The sequence below is a fragment of the Castanea sativa genome, chromosome 3 (genome assembly GCF_040712315.1).
Source record: "Castanea sativa cultivar Marrone di Chiusa Pesio chromosome 3, ASM4071231v1".
In the NCBI taxonomy this organism is placed as follows: Eukaryota; Viridiplantae; Streptophyta; class Magnoliopsida; order Fagales; family Fagaceae; genus Castanea; species Castanea sativa.
The window spans coordinates 43,197,285-43,221,438 of NC_134015.1; positions in this window are offsets into that span (position 1 = coordinate 43,197,285).

The window sequence follows — 24,154 nt, forward strand, 5'->3', positions numbered from 1 at the left end:
AGTGTTTTCCACAACAAGAGTCTCAACTAACCTTGTAGTCTCATCTAGTTTGACTAACAGTTCAATTTTTTCAATTTTTACCTCATTAAGCTCTTTTCTACAATGATGTAAAGCCTTTTCAAATTTTATAAACTCAGTGCATAGTTTATCACAGCTTCCCGAAAGTTCAATTTCTTGAGTACTTCATCATCAAAAGAATCCTAACTTTCACTAGCACTCTCCATAATCACCTTATTGGTTGTGGCAAGTAAAAGTCATAAAGTGACCACATTCATCTGCATACTCATCAGAAGAGTCATTCTTAGTATCACTCAAGGTAGCAACCAACCCTTTACCTTTTGAATTGTTGGCCTTTTCCTTCATGAGATAGTTTGGGCACTCTATCCTCATATGACCAAAACCTTTGTACTCATGGCACTGGATGAGGGGTTTCTCATTCTTGCACATCCTAGAGGATTTAGATTTCCTAAAAGGCTTGTCCTTATCCTTTTTCCTATATTGAAGAAACTTAATAATCTCATTAGCTATGAAGGTTAGATTCTCATCATCATCATCATCTTCGACTTCATCTTCGCTTTCATCTTCATCTTCAGAGTCATCAATCTCTTCCTCTATACCCTTAAGAGCTAAGTTTTTTATCTTTCCACATTTTCCCATTAAACCTAATCCCATCTCATAGGTTGGAAGGTTCCTTACAAGCTCAGTCAAAGGAATTTTATCAATGTCCTTCACTTCTTCAATGGTAGTGAGCTTGGCATGGAATCATTCAAGTAAGCACCTAAGGATTTTCCTAACAATTTTGGATTCTGCTATAGATCCAACAAGGTCGAAGGCAGAATTCACAATGGCATTGAGTTTAGCATAGAACTCATCAAAGGTCTCATCTTCCTCCATCCTTACTGCCTTGGTACCTCTATAGGTGGTCTTAAGAATGGTACATGCTTCCTTGGCAACTTCCATTGATGATATTTTCTTGAATTACTCATTGGTCACCCTACAAAACAAAGCATTCAATGCCCTACTTTTGAAATATTCTGCTTTAATTGTTGCTTCAACATAATCCATCGACACTTCCTTTGGCATAATCCAGCCAACTTCAACAAGCTTGCCGAACTTTTTCACCTAGAGCCTGCAAAAAAACTTCCATATGAACTTTCAAGTATGCATAATTAGTGCCATCAAATAAAGGAGGAATCAAAAGAGATTGTCCATGATTAGAGTGTACCCGCTTTGATACCACTTGTTGGGAAATTTATACCCCGGTTGATAGAATTAATAAGTTTTAAACCCAAGTTGTTAATTATATTTATTATGAATAAACCTTGTTGAAACAAACAAACATCAATATCATACACAATGGAATAGTAAATAAGACAAGAAATGACCTAGGAAAACCAATGAGACAAACTCGTTTCATAGTAAAAACCCTAGGGGGAAACCTTCTTTAAAAGCAATTCACTATAGTAAATGAAAGTTTCAGATCTAGTACAAAACATTTGTCCCTAGAATCTACAATCCTCGTAAATGAACTTATAGCAGAAACCTTCTACTTCTTTAAAACCTCTGAACTCCCTAGTATATGAACCCCACACTTTTGCACGGATCCCAGTACGTGACTAACCAATGATGCCACGTGACTAACTCCAACAACTTAAAGAAGATGTTGTTGGCTTCAAAGTTCTTCACTTCATTAACAATGAAGATCAAAAAGTACTTGGTTACAAAACCCTTGGCGTAAAGACGACGTAGCTTCTTCAAAGAGAATAATGAACTAGGTCACTATCTGCTTGTGTTCTCTTGGCATCCACTTTTGATAGCCTTTAAAATAAACCTTATATATGTCTAGGATTGTGAGAAAAGAAACCCTACACAAATATTTCAACATGGGCCGAAAATTAGATCTGGAAATTCTGATTTCGTAAATCTCAACAGATACAACTTGGGTCGGGCTTCTGTCAAGTTTTAATAATATATCTCGATAGAAAGAATTTTGTCAAGACTTTTGTCGAGCTTTAATGAACAGCTCTTCATCACTTGTTTCTCGGTTAGATCTTCATGGCTTTAAAACTTGACTTGAACAACATGTTTCTTGAAGTCTTAAACCCGTCCTAGATCTACCCAATTACAAGTAAAGTGCATTTTGTCAAAGGATTATCCAATTACATAAAATATGTCTCTAACAACTTGTTGTTCTTATTACCTATAAAAGGAAATGTAGTTTATTATGAGTACTTGGGAAATTTGTATTTATAATTTGTTTTAAATAATTAAGTGCGGGATTCAAAGTTTTTCTATTTTGAATTATTATTAGTTGCAAAACCGCGCGATGTGGAAATATTTGACAATTTATTTTTCTGTTAGGTAAAAAAAATGAAAATAGTAGATGAGACTTAAAAGCGTTAGTTTCAAACCATTCTAAAAATGATGTGATTATTTTGAAATAGAGTATAGTTGATACAATATATTATATTTTCAAAATTAAATTATCTATAGTTTTTATATTACTTATTATAGATATTTTATAAATAATGTAATGTGTGGTTAGAATTTGTTTCTAGTGCTCCTTTCAATCAGTTTATCCTTAATGCGTATTGAACGTACCAAACATGAAATAGATATAAGTAAATCTGTCACTTACATTAAGAAAAATACGATGATAACATAAAAATATGTATGTAATTTTATCCAAAACCTTACACTAAGAATTAGAAATAATTGTCAATGAAATAGATCATTTTTTAGTTTTTACACAAACCTCCCCTCTCAAAGTATTGTTGAAGTTGACCAAATGAACCGAAATGGATCAACTAGACCGAATGGACTGAATTGAACTAGACAAAATGGACCGAATGGACTGAACTGAATCGGATAAAATGGTTCGAATGGAAAAACAATTAGACCATAATAGACCGAAATGCAGCAAATGGACTGAAGTTGAGAGAACGGACTAAAATGGATCAAATTGCACTAAATGGAACGAAACGAATCAAAATGGACTTAAAATGACAGAAACGTACCAAGTGAATGGAAGTGGACCTTAATGGACCAAACTAGAGCGAAATACTATGCTAATGTGGCTCAATAGGAGCATGGCAACAACAAATTATTCACTTTAGCTTTAAAATATAAAAATTCCTATCTTAATTGTAGGGGAACGTGTGCCGGGCCCATTTCAGAGCCAAACTAAAAATGTTGGGCAGCCCACATTTGAGGAGTGAGCCTAGCCCAATGACAAACGAATTATGAAAGACCTAACGCTCGAACATGTGATCCCAGCTAAACATTAATGCATATCACAACACCTGAATTGACGACAAGCACAAGTTACAAAGTAAACTAACACAGTCAGATCAGTGGGTTCCACTGCTGATCCTCGATTTGATAGGGGGGAACAGTACCATTGATTCATAAGACCACTTAGATCCTAAATTCGGTAGGTCCCACACATGTGAGGGAGATTCCATCATTATGAAGACCCTACTAACAAAGAGTATAAACAAGAGGGTTTGAAAATTGGGGAGGGGGGGTGAAATCACAAGAGGAATGAGAGTCATACATTGTGAATTTGAGATTCATCTTGGGGCACAGGGGAACAAACTCAGTCCAAGAATCATATCCTTAGCCTAAGCCTAAACTCAAAAGTGACAATCTGCCTTAGTAGCTCAGCCCATTGTAGTTAACAACTGCTCTTGGGTGCCCCCATCATGGGCTAAAAATGTGCTTTAAAAAAAAAAAAAAAATTTAAGGGCCCTAGCACAATCCGATAGTTTTAGGGCCTAGCCACTACATTAACTTATATAGAAATTCATTGGTGAGATAGATGGCTAAGTAAAGGGAATTATAAACATGAAACTTTCCTTCAAAAAAAAAAATTAAAACTAGAGAGAGATGAAACACAAATTTTTAAAATTAAAATAATTAAATATGTGAAATTTTTGCTTTATTGATTAGAAACATAATATTTTTTTTATTGAGTGTTATTAAATTCGAGTAAAAATACCATATTCCAAATAAGTCTTTTTTTATATAAATCTTAGAAAAATAAAAATAGAAATTCATTTATATAAATGATTAGTGCACAATCTATAAATCATTAATACATGAAAATAAATGCATATAGGCCATTAATGCTTCTTGGATATACATAAAATAAATTCATACTACTACAATGTTTGGTAGATATATAAGAAAATTGGATTCAAATCTTCTAGATTTCTTAGGGTACTCTACCAAATAAATTTCCATAAATCTTAACATTTCTTTAATAATTTATTGGTCTAGATTTTATGTCAACATTTTACTAATAGTAATTTTATTGCTTTGTTTGCAGCATTATTTTATTATTTTAAGAATATTGTTAGTAGAATGTTGAGATAACAGAATCTAAACCCTTAAATTAAAAAAGATTGGTTAGGATTTAAGAAATTCTATTGATAGAATACCCTAGAAAATCTATAGGATCTAAATCCAAAAAAATATGGCTACATAAGAAAATATGACTACAATGAATGAATATGCATTTAATTCTTCTTTTACTAATCAAGTGCACAATTATTTTATATTATCAAATGCATGTGTTATTAAAATTTGCTTTTCTCTCATGATGGTTTTTAGTAATTATTGGTAAACTAATCTAAATATGAGGAAGAGTGTAATATTCCAAATTCACTAATATTTTTTATAATAATTAATATTCAAATTAAATTATTTTAATATAAATAATTAATAAATATAATCATACAATTTCATTTTATACAAATTTCATGCACTATGCTTGTGTGTAGAAACTCTTATTTTTTAATTAAAATATAAAATTTTTGAGTGGAGGCCAAAAGTAATTTTACTTTAAGTGTAAAATTTGTGTCCTAATTTTATGAAATTTGAACTTGACTTTTAAATTCATATCCTTAATTTTTCTTACTATGTTAATTTTTGGGAACTATATTTTCAATTTAAAAATTTTAATTTAATTTTAACCAATGATGCACGGATCCTTGGTCACAAAACCCTTGGTGAAAGACGCAGTAGCTTTTTCAGAGAGAATAATGAACTTGGGTACTATCTGCTTGTCTGATGACCTTTACAATAAGCCTTATATATGTCTTGGGTTATAAGAAATGAAACCCTATACAAATATTTCAACATGGGTCGAAAATCAGATCTGGAAATTCTAATTTCGTAAGTCTCGATAGAAACAACTTGTGTCGAGCTTCAACATTAAATCTCGATAGAAGTCTTTCTGTTGAAATTGCTGTCGAGCTTTAATGAATAGCTCTTCTTCACTTGTTTCTTGGTCAGATTTTCATGGTTTTAACACTTGACTTGAACAAGGGACACAAGGAATCCATATAAATGCAAGAATATAAAGAAACAGGATGCTATGGATGACAAGATAATAGAAAGATCCAAAACATGTGAAAAGCAATGCATGCAATAGGGTCTCGACAAATCGAGAAGTTGTCGAGCTACTATCGAGAGAAAACCCCAAAATCTTGATGGATCGAGGATCTATCAAGAATCTATCAGTCGAACAGACTGCACAGAAATTTGGCTCAATGAATCGAGAAGCTGTCGAGAAGAAACCCAAAAATCTTGGTGGATCAAAGATCTGCCAAGATTCTATCGAGGTTGAAGAAAGAAAGCTCGATAGAAGTGGAATTTGTTGAGCTTAAAGAAAAAAGATTTTTTCAAGGGAGGAAAAAGACATAAAGATGAATGCAACAAGTAAACTACTCAAACAAACATCCAAGCCACATATTAAGCTCTCAAAACATCTCTCAACATATAAGCATAGCATCCGTAGATCCAAAAACACACACACATACACACACACACTAAACAAGTCTAACCAATATTATATTTCAAAAACAAGTTATGACAGTTTAGTGAGTAAATATTAACACATGTATCTCTTGTGATGGCCAAATCATATTGTACCTACACATGTATCAAAAGTAGCAAAGAATTTTTGCATGTTGTGTGTAAAAACATAACAAGTGTGCACAATTTTCTCATATTATGACGATGTGAGATATGAGAAAATTTAATACACTCATACACAATCATAACTATTTAATGGGGACTATTACTTTCGAGGTACATCATATAACTCCCACATCTCCTAAAAAAACGCTTGCAACCATATTTAAAAGCATTTTGATGTTTTTTGCTTTTATATTCTTTGCATATTTTCTTTTTGAACATATCATGAATGGGCATATAAGAGAGAAAAGAAATACCGAATTATGTATGCCAAAACATCACAATTTCGCTATGCCGAAGCACATAGATTTTATACATGATTGGTGGGCTTTAGTGGTGAGACAGTTATTTATTCCTTTCTCTTACGATTTTCTAGTCCTTCCCGTCAAAAAGAGTGATATGAGTATTAAGATATAAGAGACAAAATTAATTGTACTCATCACAAAAACGTGCCACAAAGCTCACTTGCTTAGTTGTGCATTAAAGTGCTCATCTAAGCTAAAAAAGATATACAAAGTTTATAAAATTTTGTTTCAATGGCCATCCAAGGTACACCAGTACCAATATACACAAACACACACTGTTTTTGTATTATTTTTTTTCTTGATTTTTCTCTTTTTATTTTGAAAAACAAACAAAGTAAAAACTTAAAAACCAAACAAAAATAAACAAACAACATGAAAGCATGAAAAAAAGATGCAGGTGCATGAAAGCATGATTCTAAAAGCAGATAAAAAATCAAGCAAAGAGAGTCCTACTTTAAACAAAAAGAATTAAAGTAGAGGACAACAGAAAAGGCAATTAAGTCTTAGGCGCATTTCTCATCCACACAGCACGAGTCTTTGGCCGTGAAGATGAAAAGGCATGTGTCCTAGTAAGTCTACTAAAAGATATATAAGAATTAAAATTCTCCTAAAATTGAGTTAAAAAGCTTAAAGCTTTTAATAACTCTCTAAACGAAGGTGTTGAACCTTGAGAGGGAACCTATAACCGTTTGGACACTTGCTTATGAGGATACAACTTGAAGCAATTAGGACGAATGTATCCGAAAACACTACAATAGTGACAAACATGAGTAGTTTTTGAACTCCTAGACTTCCTAGAGTGAGGTCTAACAAAGGATTTAGGATTAGTTAAATCAGTTTTGGATTTCATACATTCATCACCTTTCTCAAATCGGGGCACAAAGACAAGCCTTTGATCCAAGCCTTGGAAGAGAAGGGACTTGAAGAGTTAACATATCCTAAGCCAGCCTTATCAGAACTAGGCTTTTGAGGACTCAATACCTCATCAAGCTTTGTACTAGACATCCTCTCTATTTGAGTTCTAGCTTAACTAAGCTCAACCTTAAGATTCTTGACCCTCTCCTCTAATGAAGTGTTTTCCACAACAAGAGTCTTAACTAACCTTCTAGTCTAATCTAGTTTGACTAACAGTTCAATTTTTTCAATTTTTACCTCATTAAGCTCTTTTCTACAAAGATGTAAAGCCTTTTCAAATTTTATAAACTCAGTGCATAGTTTATCATAGGCTTCCTGAAAGTTCAATTTCTTGAGTACTTCATCATCAAAAGAATCCTAACTTTCACTAGCACTCTCCATAATCACCTTATTGGTTGTGGCAGTAAAAGTCATAAAGTGACCACATTCATCTGCATACTCATCAGAAGAGTCATTCTCGCATCACTCAAGGTAGCAACCAACCCTTTACCATTTGAATTCTTGGCCTTTTCCTTCATAAGATAGTTTGGGCACTCTATCCTCATATGACCAAAACCTTTGCACTCATGGCACTGGATGAGGGGTTTCTCATTCTTGCACATCCTGGAGGATTTAGATTACCTAAGAGGCTTGTCCTTATCCTTTTTCCTATATTGAAGAAACTTAATAATCTCATTAGCTATGAAGGTTAGATCCTTATCCTCATCATCATCTTCGTCTTCATCTTTGCTTTCATCTTCATCTTCATCTTCAGAGTCATCAATCTCTTCCTCTATACCCTTTAGAGCTAAGTTTTTTATCTTTCCACCTTTTCCCATTAAACTTAATCCCATCTCATAGGTTTGAAGGTTCCTTACAAGCTTAGTCAAAGGAATTTTATCAATGTCCATCACTTCTTCAATGGTAGTGATCTTGGCATGGAATCATTCAGGTAAGGACCTAAGGATTTTCCTAACAATTTTGGATTCTGCTATAGATCCTCCGAGGTCGAAAGTAGAATTCACAATGTCATTGAGTTTAGCATAGAACTCATCAAATGTCTCATCTTCCTTCATCCTTATTTCTTCAAAACTACTAGTGAATCTTTGAAGATTCACAGTTTTTACTACCTTGGTACATTTATAGGCAGTCCTGAGGATGGTCCACGCTTCCTTGGCAACTTCCATGGATGATATTTTCTTGAACTACTCATTGGTCACCCTACAAAATAAAGCATTCAATGCCCTACTTTGGAAATTTGCCGCTTTAATTGTTGCTTCAACATAATCCATCGACACTTCCTTTGGCTCAATCCAGCCAACTTCAATAGCTTGCCGAACTTTTTCACCTAGAGCCTGCAAAAAAAACTTTCATATGAACTTTCAAGTATGCATAATTACTACCATCAAATAAGGGAGGAATCAAAAGAGATTGTCCATGATCAGAGTGTACCCACTTTGATACCACTTGTTGGGAAATTTATACCCCGGTTGATAGAATTAATAAGTTTTAAACCCAAGTTGACTTGAACAACATGTTTCTTGAAGTCTTAAACTCATCCTAGATCTACCAAATTACAAGTAAAATGCATTTTGTCAAAGGATTATCCAATTACATAAAATATGTCCCTAACAGCTTGTTGTTCTTATTACCTATAAAAGGAAATGTAGTTTATTATGAGTACTTGGGAAATTTGTATTTATATTTTGTTTTAAATAATTAAGTACGGGATTCAGAGTTTTTCTACTTTGAATTATTGTTAGTTGCAAAACTGCGCAATGTGGAAATATTTGACAATTTATTTTTTTGTTAGGTAAAAAAAAAAGAAAATAGTAGATGAGACATAAAAGCGTTAGTTTCAAACCATTCTAAAAATGATGTGATTATTTTCAAATAGAGTAGAGTTGATACAATATATTATATTTTCAAAATTAAATTATCTATAATTTTTATATTACTTATTATAGATATTTTATAAATAATGTAATGTGTGGTTAGAATTTCTTTCTAGTGCTCCTTTCAATCAGTTTATCCTCTATACGTATTGAACGTACCAAAGATGAAACATATATAAGTATATCTGTCACTTACATTAAGAAAAATATGATGATAACATAAAAATATGTATGTAATTTTATCCAAAACCTTACACTAAGAATTAGAAATAATTGTCAATGAAATAGATCATCTTTTTAGTTTTTACACAAACCTACCCTCTCAAAGTATTGTTGAAGTTGACCAAATGAACCGAAATGGTTCAACTAGACCAAATGGACTGAATTGAACTAGACAAAATGGACCGAATGGACTGAACTGAACCAAATGAAATGGATCGAATGGAAAAACAATTAGACCATAATAGACCGAAATGGAGCAAATGGGCTGAAGTTGAGAGAACGGACTAAAATGGATCAAATTGCACTAAAATGGAACAAATTGAATTGAAATGGACATAAATTGATAGAAATAGATCAAGTGAATGGAAGTGGACCTTAATGGACCAAACTAGAGCGAAATACTATGCTAATGTGGCTTAATAGGAGCGTGGCAACAACAAATTATACACTTTGGCTGTTAAATATAAAAATTTCTATCATAACTGTAAGTGGACATGCGTCGTGCCCATTTCAGAGCCATGCTGACAATGTTGGGCAGCCAACATTAGAGGAGTGAGATCAGCCCGAGGACAAAGGAATTACAAAAGACCCAACTCGAACCCATGATCCCAATTCATCATTAATGCACATTGAAGCACTCAAATTGGTGTTAGGCACAAGTTAAAAGTAATCTGACACAACAAATCAGTGGGAGCAACCGCCGATCCTTGATTCGATAAGGGGAACTGTACAATAGACTCACAAGACCACTTAGATCCTAAACTCGGTAGGTCCCACACATGTGAGGGAGATTTTGTCAAAATGAAGGTCCTACTAACAAGAGAGTGTAAATAGGAAAGGAGGTAAAAGCAAAGGGGGTTGGAGAAATTGGGAGGTGAAAACATGAGAGGAACCAGAGTCATACATTGTGAATTTGAGATTCATCTCGGGGCACAAGGGAACATACTCAGTCCAAGGATCATATCCTCGGCCTAAGCTTAGAATCAAAGGCGACAAACCGCATTCGTGGCTCAAGACATTGTAGTTAACAACCGCTCTTGGGACCTCGCATCATGGGTTAAAAATGTCCCTAATAAGAAAAAAAAATGAGGGCCTAAGTCCAATCCTATAGTTTTTGGGTCTCGGCCACTACATTAACTTATATAAAAATTCTTTGGTGAGGTGGATTGCTAAGTAAAGAGAATTCTAATTTTTTTTATATAAATCTTAGAAAAATAAAAATAGAAATTTGTTTATATAAATGATTAGTGCACCATTTATAAATCATTAATCATGAAAATAAATGCATATACGCCATTAATACTTCTTGGATATACATAAAATAAATTCATACTACTAAAATGTGTGGTAGATATATAAGAAAATAGGATTCAGATCTTCTAAATTTCTTAGCGTACTTTACTAAATAAATTTCCATAAATCATAACCTTTCGTTAATAATTTACTGGTCTAGATTTTGTGATGTCAACATTCCACTCACAATAATTTTAATTGTTTTATTTGCAACATTATTTTATTATTTTAAGAGTATTGCAAGTAGAATGTTGACATGACGAAATCTAGTCCCTTAAATCATAAAAGATTGGTTAGTATATAAGAAAATCTATTAATAGAGTACTATAGGAAATCTAGATAATCTAAATCCAAGAAAATTTGACTACAGTGAATGAATATGTATTTAATTCTTTTTTTACTAATCAAGTCCACAATTATTTTATATTATTAAATGCATGTGTTATTAAAATTTGCTTTTCTCTCATGATGGTTTTCATTAATTGTTGGTAAAGTAAACTAAATACGAGGAAGAGGGTAATATTCCAAATCCACTAATATTTTTTATAATAATTAATATTCAAATTTTATTATTTCAATATTAATAGTTAATAAACATAATCATGCAATTTCATTTTATACAAATTTCATGCACTATGCTTGTGTCTAGAAACTCTTATTTTTTAATTAAAATATAAAATCTTTGAGTGGAGGCCAAAAGTAATTTTACTTTAAGTGTAAAATTTTTGTCCTAATTTTATGAAATTTGAACTTGAATTTTAACTTCATATCCTTAATTTTTCTTACTGTGTTAATTTTTGGGAATTATATTTTCAATTTAAAAATGTTAATTTACATTTATATACTTAATTTGTCTTATTAACAAATAATTTTCAATTATATGGTAGATTTAATTTTCTAAGTATGGAAAAGTGAATACTAAAACAAAAATGTATTTACACCATGATAATTAATTCACGCATTTATCACAATAATACATGCCCATATTATCGGACATTATAAAGATTACTATCTAACACTGTAAAGATTACTATCATCAGGCAAATCACTTTGCATAGTCATAACAAAGTCTAGAACTAGACCAATAAGAAAATAATGGATGTCATTTCTTCGAAAATGGCTTTCTTGATCATCCTACTTGCTTTTGCAACTTGTAAGTCTCTCTCTCTCTCTCTCTCTCTCTCTCTCTCTCTCTCTCTCTCTCTCAATATTTGATTTTTTATATGATGGTGGTGAATGAAATATTGATGGTAGGTTTATCATTACCAAGAATGACAAATGCTGCGGTTCATTGTTCTCGCGATGTTGATTGTACATTCGCAATCAAATGTCGTTCTCCGTGCTTCCCCCTTTGTGTAAACGGAGCATGTCAGTGCTCCTGCACTGCAACCCGAAAACAAGCTACTGTTGAAGGCAATCACGACAATCCGGCAAAAATTAGCAAATACTACTCTTTCAAAAATAATGCAAACTAAATTGAGTACAAGAAGTTGTGCCTGTCCTGCTACTCAATAAAAAATGTACTTATCATGTCGTAGGGATAATAATTTCAAACTAAAGGCTCTAGGTGGTGTAAAGTCCAAAAAAAAATAAGATCCTTTATCAATTTCATTAATGTTGAAATAAAAAGGACACTTTGCACTTCATGGAATAGAAAAAAAATAATTGTGATACCATATGAAGGAATTACAAATTTCTCTAACAGTATGTTAGGATTCATTTCCTATAATCCAATTGTATGATTTTATCTTCTTACAGTTCATGTCCTAGAATCCAATGTACAATTTTACCTTTTTAACAAAACCTTTTTAATTACATAGACTATTTAATATGATCATTAGAAATGTTGATACATTTGGAATACATTAAACTTGTCTTGCCCCAATTTTTCATTGGCAAGATATTGTCTTCTTTTTGAGTAAGATAGAGCCTAACCCCTCAAGGTTTTAAAATGCCTATTTCCAATTTCAACTTGCTGCTCATCATATAAGGCTTAAGACTTCCCCCAATATAGGTAATGTGAAACTTAGTCAAGATTTTGTTCTCTCGCACCTTACCCAACTTAAGAGGTATATTGGCCTTTTGGGTTCTCATAATCTACCCCCCTTAATAGGCCACATTTCCTCATGTGGGACATACACACCATCCTATCGTGTAGGATTCCACTCTGTTACTATTTGTCATGCCCCAATTCTTGATTGACAAGACATTCTTCTCTTTGAAAGTGACACATAGGCTTATCCTCATCTCTCATCATCAAATTCAATTTCTTCTAAGGATAATTAATTTTTGTGATCGCATTGATAATAGCTAGAGTCTATAGAATTTCTACCTATTGTTTTTTTTTTTAAGTACAATCATTTTCAATGTTTTGGAATACTAATTTCTTTTTAATATGGGTAATAGCGTAATAAGCCTTAATTGAAATATAATACAAATATGTTATATTATATTAGTTAAAAGAGGGGACTTTATTTTAATTAGGGGGCTTGGGAACTGACTTAGTCACCTATATGCTAAAGTTCGCCCAGAATATTATATAAATTGCATGGTAAAGACTTTGGTTTGTGTTATTAAAATTACCTACAAGGTAGGAGGATCAAGGATGGGAATAGGCAAAGTAATTCTAATATGGAAAACAAATTTTATCTTGTTAGTCCATGTTGGGTTAAAATGAATTGACCCCTTGCAAATTAATTAATTATCCAAGTTAATTAATTAGATCAAATTGCATGCAATAGTGTGGAAGCACAAACAAATCACCAATTATACTAAATACAGCAGAAAATAAATTTAAAACAGGTGATTTGTTTACGAATGGGAAAAACCACTGAGTCAAAACACCACTGAGTCAAAACCCCACCGAGTGAATTTAAGGTCATCACTCCCAAGAATCCACTATTATCAATCACAAGTGGTTACAAGCATAAGCAATCTTACCAAACCCTTTGGCTATATCCTGAAATACCAACCTACAGTTGAACTCTTACCCCAATACCAAATTAAACTTGTATCGTAGCAGCAATCCTTTTGTTCAATGCTCGAATCCTAGTACGTGACTAACTCCAGCAACTTGAAGAGGTTGTTGGCTGCAAAGTTCTTCAATTCTTCAACAATGAAGATCAGGAAGCTCCTTGGTTACAAAACCCTTGGCGAAAAGACGTAATAGATTATTCAGAGAGAATAATGAATTAGAGCATTATCTGCTTGCGCGATAGCCTTTAAAATAAGCCTTGTATATGTCTAGAGTTGTGAGAAAAGAAACCCTATACAAATATTTCAACATGGGCTGAAAATTAGATTTGGAAATTTTGATTTCATAAGTCTCGACAAAAACAACTTGTGTCGAGCTTCAACATTAAATCTCGACACAAGTCTTTCTGTGGAGATTGCTGTCGAGCTTTAATAAATAGCTCTTCTTCACTTGTTTCTTGGTCAGGTCCTCATGGATTTAATACTTGACTTGAACAAAATGTTTCTTGAAAAGAGAAAGAAAAGCTCGATAGAAAGGAATTTTCAAGGATCTGTCGAGAAGTTGTCAAGCTTGAAGAAAAGGAGTTTTTCAAGAGAGGAAAAACAAATAAAGATGAATGCAACAAGCATGCTACTCAAGCAATGATCCAATCAAAATGTTAAGCTCTCTAGACATCTCTCCACATATAAGCATAGCATCCACAGATCCAAAAACACACACACACGCACGCACACTAAATACGTCTAACCAATTGTATATTTCAAAAAATAAGTTAAGACAGCTTAGTGAGCATATATCAACACATGTATCTCTTATGATGGCCAAATCACATTGTACCTGCACACGTATCGAAAGTAGCAAAGAATTTACATGTTGTGTGTGAAAACATAACAAGTGTGCACAAGTTTCTCAAATTATGACGATTTAAGGTATGAGAAAATCTAATAAACTCACACACAATCATAACAATTTGATGGGGACTATCACCTTCAAGGTATATCATATAACTCCCACATCTCCTAGAAACACGCTTACAACCATCTTAAAAGCATTTTGATTCTTTTTACTTTTATATTCTTTGCATATTTTCTTTTTGAACATATCATGTGTAAGCATGTAAGAGAGAAAAGAAATACCCAATTATGTAAGCCAAAACACCACAATTTCGTAATGTTGAAGCACATAGATGTTATACATGATTGGTGAGTTTTAGTGGTGAGATGGTTATTTAAGCCTTTCTCTTAGGATTAATCGCACTCATCACAAACACGAGCCACAAAGCTCACTTGCTTAGTTGTGCATTTGAGATGCTCATCTAAGCTACAAGAGATACAAAGTTTAGAAAACTTTGTTTCAATGGCCATCTAGGGTACACAAGTACCAAAATACATAAACACACACTGTTTTTGTATTTCTCTAATTTTTCAATTTTTTATTTTTATTTTTAGGTAAAAATAAAAAAAACAAAACTGAAAAAAAAAACAAATAAAACATGTAAACATACAAAGCATAAAACTAGACGAACTCAAAAACAAGAAAACAAACACAAACATGACATGTGAGACCAAGAGAGGGAGGAAGTGACTGAATCATTTGGAGCCTTTTTTCTTCCACACTTTGGAATTGGTGGAAGATCATTTCCTAGAGTTGAACCTTTGTTCTAGAGGTGAGGAGGAAGAATTGAAACCATTCAAGTTCGAAAGGAACATGAGGGCCTTGAGAAGATCTCCAAGAGGACCTAAAGATGGTGGAATCTGATCTTGACCACTAGATGATAACACACTATTACTATGTTGAGTGGCTAACCACTTATAGCAATTTAGATGAGTGCGTCTTAAAGCTCCACAGTGATGACAAAAATGGGGCTTCTTTGGTTGAGACTTCTTATTATTGTCTTTCTTAGTCATAAAGTTCCTAGTCTATTTCTTTTCAACCTTAAGGGATGCTCCGTGAATAGATTTGCCATTGTCTATGTTCTCATTAGCTATCTCAGTTTTAGTTTCAATTTTCTCAAGATTTTCATTATTGGCAGGTGAGAAAAAATCCTACTAGAGGAGGCAATATGAGAAGAGTTAGAGAGTTCATACCCCAAGCCGGTTCTGTCAAAAGCTAATTTCTAGAGGTTCAACATTTCATCCAGCTTTGCACTGGTAGTCCTTTTCGACTGAGCTTGAACTTGGAACAATTCTGCTTCAAGCTTCTTGGTTCTTTTAGCCAAGAAATTATTCTCAAATCGCAATCCTCCAATGATTTGATAGGCTTTATCAACCTTGCTAGAGAGCTCCTCTTATTCCAGCTCCCCTTCACTAAGCTTCTTAGTAGACAACCTAGACAACTTCACATACTTTTTAGATATTTTGTATAACTTTGTATAGGCTATATGGATGTTATCCTGTTCATCCATCTTTTCGAACTTGGATTCCACTAAGTCCTCTTCTTCATACACTACTTCTGTGATCCCCTTAGCAGGATCCACTATGGTAATGAAAGCACTCAAGATTCCTTTGTCATCACTGTCATCTGACTCAGTCTAAGGCTCAGTATCACTCAAGGTAGTAGCAAGAGCCTTGCTTTTCCCAATCGACTTGAAATATGTTGGAGATTCTTGTTTCATGTGTCCAAAACCTTGACATCCAAAGCACATTGGTCCGGAGGGAATAGTATACTGACCACAGTCCTTAACATCCTTCTTCCTTCTGTCTTGACCTTGAGTTGAGAAGAACTGCATTGCTTACAGTCCTTGTCAAAGCCTTTCACATTGGCATTCTTCATGAACTTCTTGAGCTGCCTAGTGATGTAGGACTTCATCTTGGAATCTTCATCATCTAAAGACTCATCAGTCTCATTACTTTTGGCCTTCAATGCCATATTCTTACTTTTGGTTCCTTTCCCTAGTCTAGTCAAACCTGATTCGTAGGTTTGCAAGTTTTCAATCAGCTCTAACAAAGTAATGGTGTCATTGTCCTTTGATTCTTCAATCACTGTTACCTTGGAATGAAATCTCTCAAGGAGAGATCTGAGCACCTTTCTCATAATCTTGGGCTCTAGAATACGATCACCAAGATTGAATGTTGAGTTCACTATTTCCTTCAACTTGGCATAGATTTCATCGAACATCTCATTCTTCTCCATCTTTATCTCCTCAAACCTAGTCGTGAGCCTTTAGAGCTTTGAATCCTTGACAGCCTTAGTCCCTTCATAGGTTGTTTGGAGGATGGTCCATGCTTCCTTTGCAGTTTCAGTTAAGGATACTTTCTTGAACTCCTAATTGGTCACCTCACTAAATAGGGCATTCAATGCTCTACTGTTGAAGTTTTCAGCTTTGGTCTTGCCCTCATCCCAATCAGCCGACGCTTCCTTTGGGTTCACCCAGCCAATTTCCACAACTTGCCAGACCTTCTCATCTAAAGACAGCAAGAAAGCTCTCATGCGTACTTTCAAGTATGCATAGTTAGTGCCATCAAATAAAGGAGGTATAATAAGATACTATCATCTATCCATGACAAACAGGGGTCAATGGATCACACAGCAAAGATTAAAACCTAATCAAAGTGTGCCCGTTCTGATAGCACTTGTTGTGTTAAAATGAATTGACCCCTTGCAAATTAATTAATTACCCAAGTTAATTAATTATATCAAATTACATTCAATAGCATGGTAGCTTAAAAAAAATCACAAATTATACTAAATGCAGCAGAAAATAAATTTGACACAGGTGATTTGTTTACAAATGGGGAAAACCATCGAGGTAAAACCCCATCGGGTGAATTTAAGATCACCACTCTCAAGAATCCACTATTATCAATCACAAGTGGTTACAAGCATAAGGAATCTTACCAAACCCTTTGGCCTATCCCGAAATACCAACCTATAGTTGAAATACCAACCTATGGATTCCATTCAATGCACAAATCCCAGTACGTGACTAACCAATGATGCACGGATCCTAGTACGCAACTAACTCCATTAACTTGAAGAGGTTGTTCGCTGCAAAGTTCTTCAATTCATCAACAATGAAGATTAAGAAACTCCTTGGTCACAAAACCCTTGGCAAAAGACGCAGTAGCTTCTTTAGAGAGAATAATGAACTTGGGTACTATTTGCTTATGTGATGACCTTTAAAATAAGCCTTATAAATGTCTAGGGTTATAAGAAAAGAAACCCTATACAAAAATATTTCAACATGGGCCGAAAATCAGATCTGAAAATTCTAATTTCGTAAGTCTCGATAGAAACAACTTGTGTCGAGCTTCAACATTAAATCTCAATAGAAGTCTTTCTGTCGAAATTGCTATCGGGCTTTAATGAACAGCTCTTCTACACTTGTTTCTTGGTCAGACTTTCATGGCTTTAACACTTGACTTGAACAAGGGACACAAGGAATCCATATAAATGCATGAATATAAAGAAACAAGATGCTATGGATGAGAAGATAATACAAATATCCAAAACATGTGAAAAGCAATGCATGCAAGAGGGTCTCGACAAATCGAGCAGTTGTCAGGCTACTATCAAGAGAAAACCCCATAATCTTGATGGATCGAGGATTTATCAGGAATCTATCAGTCGAACAGAATGCATGAAAATTTGGCTCAATGAATCGAGAAGTTGTCGAGAAGAAACCCAAAAATCTCGATGGATCGAAGATCTGCCAAGATTCTATCGAGGCTGAAGAAAGAAAGCTTGATAGAAGTGGAATCTGTTGAGTTTGAAGAAAAAAGAGTTTTTCAAGGGAGGAAAAACACATAAATATGAATGCAAAGGTCTCATCTTCCTCCATCCTTATTTCTTCAAAACTACTAGTGATTCTTTGAAGATTCATAGTCTTTACTACCTTGGTACCTTTATAGGCGGTCTTAAGAATGGTCCGTGCTTCATTGGCAGCTTCCATGGATGATATTTTCTTGAATTACTCATTGGTCACCCTACAAAACAAAGCATTCAATGCCCTACTTTTGAAATTTTTCACTTTAATTGTTGCTTCAACATAATCCATCGACACTTCCTTTGGCTTAATCCAGCCAACTTCAACAGCTTGCCGAACTTTTTCACCAAGAGCCTACAAAAAAACTTTCATATGAACTTTCAAGTATGCATAATCAGTGCCATCAAATAAAGGAGGAATCAAAAGAGATTGTCCATGATCAGAGTGTACCCGCTCTGATACCACTTGTTGGGAAATTTATACCCCTGTTGATAGAATTAATAAGTTTTAAACCCAAGTTGTTAATTATATTTGTTATGAAAAAACCCTGTTAAAACAAACAAACATCAACATCATGCACAATGGAATAGTAAATAAGACATGAAATGACCTAGGAAAACCAATGAGACAAACTCGTTTCATAGTAAAAACCCTGGGGGGAAACCTTCTTTAAAAGCAATTCACTATAGTAAATAAAAGTTTCAGATCTAGTACAAAACATTTGTCCCTAGAATCTACAATCTTCGTAAATGAACTTACAGCAGAAACCTTGTACTGCTTCAGAACCTCTGAACTCTCTAGTATATGAACCCCACACTTTTGCACAGATCCCAGTACGTGACTAACCAATGATGCCACGTGACTAACTCCAACAACTTAAAGAAGATGTTGTTGGCTTCAAAGTTCTTCACTTCATTAACAATGAAGATCAAGAAGAACTTGGTTACAAAACTCTTGGCGTAAAGACGCAGTAACTTCTTCAAAGAGAATAATGAACTAGATCACTATCTGCTTGTATTCTATTGGCATCCACTTTTGATAGCCTTTAAAATAAACCTTATATATGTCTAGGATTGTGAGAAAAGAAACCCTATACAAATATTTCAACGTGGGCCAAAAATTAGATCTGGAAATTCTGAATTCGTAAATCTCAACAAATACAACTTGGGTCGAGCTTCTGTCAAGTTTTAACATTAAATCTCGATAGAAAGAATTCTGTCAAGACTTTTGTCGAGCTTTAATGAACAGCTCTTCGTCACTTGTTTCTCGATCAGATCTTCATGGCTTTAAAACTTGACTTGAACAACATGTTTCTTGAAGTCTTAAACCCGTCCTAGATCTACCCAATTACAAGTAAAGTGCATTTTGTCAAAGGATTATCCAATTACATAAAATATGTCCCTAATAGCTTGTTGTTCTTATTACCTATAAAAGGAAATGTAATTTATTAGGAGTACTTGGGAAATTTGTATTTATATTTTGTTTTAAATAATTAAGTGCGGGATTCAGAGTTTTTCTATTTTGAATTATTATTAGTTGTAAAACCGCGCGATGTGGAAATATTTGACAATTTATTTTTCTGTTAGGTAAAAAAAAATGAAAATAGTAGATGAGACTTAAGAGCGTTAGTTTCAAACCATTCTAAAAATTGTGTGATTATTTTCAAATAGAGTATAGTTGATACAATATATTATATTTTCAAAATTAAATTATCTATAATTTTTATATTACTTATTATAGATATTTTATAAATAATGTAATGTGTGGTTAGAATTTGTTTCTAGTGCTCCTTTCAATTAGTTTATCCTCTATACATATTGAACGTACCAAAGATGAAACAGATATAAGTAAATCTGTCACTTACATTAAGAAAAATACGATGATAACATAAAAATATGTATGTAATAATTTTATCAAAAACCTTACACTAAGAATTCGAAATAATTGTCAATGAAATAGATCATCTTTTTAGTTTTTACACAAACCTCCCCTCTCAAAGTATTGTTGAAGTTGACCAAATGAACCGAAATGGTTCAACTAGACCAAATGGACTGAATTGAACTAGACCAAATGGACCGAATGGACTGAATTGAACTAAATAAAATGGATCGAATGGAAAAACAATTAGACCATAATAGACCGAAATGGAGCAAATGGACTGAAGTTGAGAGAACGGACTAAAATGGATCAAATTGCACTAAAATGGAACGAATTGAATTGAAATGGACATAAATTGATAGAAATAGACCAAGTGAATGGAAGTGGACCTTAATGGACCAAACTAGAGCGAAATACTATGCTAATGTGGCTCAATAGGAGCGTGGCAACAACAAATTATACACTTTGGCTGTTAAATATAAAAATTTCTATCATAACTACAGGGTGACGTGCGTCAGGCCCATTTTAGAGCCATGCTGAGAATGTTGGGCAGCCAACATTAGAGGAGTGAGCTCAGCCCGAGGACAAAGGAATTACAAAAGACCTAATGCTCGAACCCATGATCCCAATTCATCATTAATGCACATTGAAGCACTCAAATTGGTGTTAGGCACAAGTTAAAAGTAATCTGACACAGTCAAATCAGTGGGAGCAACTGCTGATCCTTGATTCGATAAGGGGGAACAGTACAATAGACTCGAAAGACCACTTAGATCCTAAACTCGGCAGGTCCCACACATGTGAGGGAGATTTCGTCAAAATGAAGGTCCTACTAACAAGAGAGTGTAAATAGGAAAGCGTATAAAAGGAAAGGGGGTTGGAGAAATTGGGAGGTGAAAACATAAGAGGAACGAGAGTCATACATCGTAAATTTGAGATTCATCTCAGGGCACAGGGGAACATACTCAGTCCAAGGATCATATCCTCGGCCTAAGCTTAGAATCAAATGCGACAAACTGTATTCGTGGCTCAGCACATTGTAGTTAACAACTGCTCTTGGGACCTCGCATCATGGGTTAAAAATGTCCCTAATAAGGAAAAAAAAAAAGAGGGCCTAAGCCCAATCCTATAGTTTTTGGGTCTGGACACTACATTAACTTATATAAAAATTCTTTCGTGAGGTTGATTGCTATGTAAAGAGAATTCTAATTTTTTTAATATAAATCATAGAAAAATAAAAATAGGAATTCGTTTATATAAATGATTAGTGCACAATTTATAAATCATTAATCATGAAAATAAATGCATATACGCCATTAATACTTCTTGGATATACATAAAATAAATTCATACTACTACAATGTGTGGTAGATATATAAGAAAATAGGATTCAGATCTTCTAAATTTCTTAGGGTACTTTACTAAATAAATTTCCATAAATCATAACATTTCGTTAATAATTTACTGGTCTAGATTTTGTCATGTCAACATTCCACTCACAATAATTTTAATTGTTTTATTTGCAACATTATTTTATTATTTTCAGAGTATTGCTAGTAGAATGTTGACATGACGAAATCTAGTCCCTTAAATCATAAAAGATTGGTTAGTATATAAGAAAATCTATTAATAGAGTACTATAAGAAATCTATAGGATCTAAATCCAAGAAAATTTGACTACAGTGAATGAATATGTATTTAATTCTTTTTTTACTAATCAAGGGCACAATTATTTTATATTATCAAATGCATGTGTTATTAAAATTTGCTTTTCTCTCATGATGGTTTTCGTTAATTATTGGTAAAGTAAACTAGATACGAGGAAGAGTGTAATATTCCAAATCCACTAATATTTTTTATAGTAATTAATATTCAAATTTTATTATTTCAATATTAATAATTAATAAACATAATCATGCAATTTCATTTTATACAAATTACGTGCACTATGCTTGTGTCTAGAAACTCTTATTTTTTTAATTAAAATATAACATTTTTAAGTCGAGACCGCAAGTAATTTTAGTTTAAGTATAAAATGTGTGTCATAATTTTATGAAATTTTAACTTGGATTTTAACTTTATATCCTTAATTTTTCTTATTGTCTGAATTTTTTGGAATTATATTTTAAATTTAAACATTTTAATGACAGGCACTTCTTCAACTTGTTTCTATGACTGACTTACATGGCTTTAACACTTGAACTTGAAACAATGTTTCTTGATGCATTAAATGCATCCTAGATCTATCCGAATACAAGTAGAGTGCGTTTTGTCAAAGGATTTGCCAATTACATAAAATAATGACATATGTTCCTAACAAGTAAAACACATATATCCTAACAATCTCCCCCTTTGGCAATCCGTGACAAAACTACAACGAACAAATGAACATATGAGAGAAGTCATAAATCACTCAACTCGCACTCACTTGTTAAGTACAATAGAATCTATCATAACACAAACTCTTGAAAAACTTTGCAAGAAGAGAGTTTATGGCAAGTAGACTTTGACAACTTGTATTTCTAAAACACTTTAAACAAAACACATCAAGGCATCTTTGTGTGAAGCAGAAATAATAGATTGCATACAAAAATAAGAAGCATGTGTATAAAGAAAGACAAGAAACAACACATGTAAGGATAGGTGAAATAAAACATACATCATCATATATACCACTTGATAAGCATCATGTATGTAAAAATGGTCACAATACCTAGGTACAAGAACAATGTATCTCCAACAAAGAAAGAAAAGAAAAGATACATGTAATCTACCAACTCAATAACACCACTCTAGTGTCTTTCTCTCCCATCTTTGTGGGGAACGTTACCTCACCATAAGCTCTGATGATGTCATCGACTGACGATCATTTCTGGCTTCATCACCAGTGATAACAATTTCATCTTAATCTACCCCAAATCAACCAACTCAATCACATCCTGCACAAATTTTCTAGCCCCAAAGAGTTGATAGGTACATAAGAACATCGCAAAATCTTTGCCTCAGCCACCGAGGTGAATTGGGGATGAATTTTGGTAACTTCATTTAAGTATAGTTACAAATTTTCTATTATAATTTATAGACATTAGTTTTTTTTTTATTACCAACAAAAGGAAATATAGTGTATTGATGAGTACTTGGGAACTTTGTATTACTATTCTGTTTTAAATAATTTAGTGAGGGATTCAGAGTTTTTCTATTTTAGATTATTATTAGTTGCAGACCCACGCGATGTGTGGAAATATTTGACGATTTATTTTTCTGTTAAGTAAGAAAAATGAAAATAGTAGATGAGACTTAAAAGTGTTAGTTTCAAACCATTCTTAAAATGATGTGATTATTTTCAACTAAAATATAGTAGATACAATATATTAGATTTTCAAAATTAAACTATCAATAGTTGTTAATTTGAAGTGTTTTAAATTTAGAAATTTTTTTTAGGACACATAATGCATTTTAAATTAATTATTATAGATATTTAACAAATAATGTAATGTGTGGTTATATTTTGTTTCTAGTGCTCCTAACAAATGGTTTATCCTTTATACGTATTGAATGGCCTAATAATGAGGCAAATTAAAGTAAATCCATCACCTATATTAAAAAAAAATATGATCTTTAATAAGATAAAAATATATATGTAATTTTATTCGGAATCATACTCAAAGAATGAGAAATAATTGTCAATGAAATAGCTCATATTTTTAGTTTCTACACATACCTTTCTTCACAAAGTATCATCGAATTTGACTAAATGGATTGAAGTGGATCGACTGGATTAAATGGACTGAACTAGACAAAATAGACCAAATGGAATAAATTAGACAATAATAGACCGAAGTGGACTGAAATGGACCGAAATTGACTGAATGGACTGAAGTGGACCAATAAGGATTGAAGTGGACAAAATTGAATTGACTGAAACGAATCAAAATGGACTTAAATTGACAGAAATGGACCAAGTGGACAAAAGTGGACCATACTAGACCAAACTAAACCAAAATAA